We start from the raw sequence: 2,138 nt of genomic DNA, 5'->3' as shown, positions 1-2,138 counted from the left end.
TGATTTTTGGCCCCCCTATTTTTCTCCAGGGCATAGAAGAAGTGGGTTCCACAATCCATCTCCCAAAGGAGCTAGATGTGGAGTGAACAAAGGTGTCCCAGGCCAGATGGTCATCAAGGGCCAGCAGGTTATCTCACTTCTCCTGACACTCTCTTCAGAAGGGTGGATCCCTGTGGTGAGTGGCCACATGCCTCTCCAGCTCCAAACCTTCCCACTCCAACTGCTCTATCACCAGAACTCTACTTCGGCTGCCCTTCCCGGGTGTAGTCACAGCAGAAGATCCAGACATGGACATTCCCAACTTCCCACCACATCTGTGCCACAGGAAAGGTGTGCATCTGCCTCTGCCAGGCCAGCCAAAACTCCTGAAAGGATGCCACAAAGCCCACATTCTCCAACAAGCTGTTGCTGAAATTCTACTACACAAGCCTCACCCTCCCAGGTGTCAGTGAGGCCATCATTGCTACCAGCTAGTGGTCGAAGAATGGGGCCAGCCTGATGCTGGAGAAGTGGGCCCACAAGATGTGAAATCAAGAGATATAAATGCGGCCCAATCGGGAGTGGCACCACTGAGTGTTCTCCAAGGGACATAAATGTACATGGTGGAGTTATCCAGGTGGTGGTCATGCCAGACTTCCACCAGGGAGTGATGGTTGACAACCTTCTTGAGGACATCCATGGTGACTTAGCACTTCTTTGTCCCTAAACAGCCCTACGCTTACAGGAGATTGTTAAAATCCCTGCCCCAGACCAGGCACTCACAAGGATGCAAAGTACCAAAGAAGGTAGATGCCTGCTGATAGATGCACACCCATCCAAGTTCCAGTATCAGGATATAGATGTTAACAAATTAAGAATCATCCCCTCCACACAGGCTTGGGCACACAGCAGACATCCTAACATGACCCCGGCAACTCCCAGCACCTCAGACCATAGGTCTCCAGAGAACAGCGTGGTCTCCTGTGACTCTAAGGACCCCTGTATTCACACCCTACACATTATTGCAGTGATTTTCAACTTGTTGTCTGTGGACCCCTGGGGGTATGCAGACTATATCTAAAGTTCCCAAAGGGGTCCACACCTCCATTTGAATTTCTTTAGGGGCCCATAAATGAAAAAAAGGTTGAAAGCCACTGCAATAAATTTTGTACAAAATATGCCTTGTGAGGTATCATTTAAAAAATTAATAACACAAGGATCAATAATATCATGGTATCATAATATCAAGGATCAATAATATCATACTATTGTATGGAACAATAGTATATGTAAAGTTATGAAATCCCCCAGTATGATGTTATTAGCATATGTTCAAAACCACACAGCCCTCCCTAGGCAAAAGTTGTTAGATCTGTCCTAAACAAAGGATTGTGCGTTTACTTCAATTTACTTATAAGTATCAAACAGGGTTCTTGACACAGCAGGAGGAGGAGATGGCAGGAGACACAGCAAAGTTTCATTTCTGCAGACACAGATGAGAAAAGCATGGAGCTTCTTCATCACCACACTCAATATCACCTTTTGACTGCTTGAATAAACTTTACTTTGAAGGGTAAACCTCAGAAGAATCCACTTCAAAGATTCATTGGACTATAAAAGAAAGGAGCAGAGAACACCAAAGACAAAGACATCAGCACCTTTGGATCCCTGGGAGAGATCATGACCAATGACAAGGTTAGCCACCACCTTGCTGGAAGACAGTGTGTGAGAAAGGCCATGTTACACAAATGCTTGAACCAAAACTTTCTAGATTAAGTTTTAGACTTTTTGATGTATGTTTCCACTTTCATTTGTTTGTAACCATTTCTAACTTTCTCTCTTATATTTTAATTCACTTAAAATCCTATCTTTTGTTGTTAAACTTTTTAAAATCTAAACCAATCCAGTACTGTGTTTAAACAGAAGTGTGTGGAAACTCCAGTTAAAGTATCCAACTATTGAATATTGACGCATTTTCCAGAAGCAACAGATCTTAATAACTAAACTGTCCAAGAGAGGGGTGGATAGCACAGAACTGATGTTTTGGAGAACATTCAGGACTGGGAGTGAGTTGTAGTCACCCTGCAAGTAGTAACCAAGGCTGGTGGAAGCCAGTGTGACTAGTATGTTCCTGACAAGCCATTGGGATCAGAGTTACT

The sequence above is a fragment of the Lepidochelys kempii genome, chromosome 1 (assembly GCF_965140265.1).
Source record: "Lepidochelys kempii isolate rLepKem1 chromosome 1, rLepKem1.hap2, whole genome shotgun sequence".
Taxonomy (NCBI): domain Eukaryota; kingdom Metazoa; phylum Chordata; order Testudines; family Cheloniidae; genus Lepidochelys; species Lepidochelys kempii.
This window is presented reverse-complemented; position numbering follows the sequence as displayed.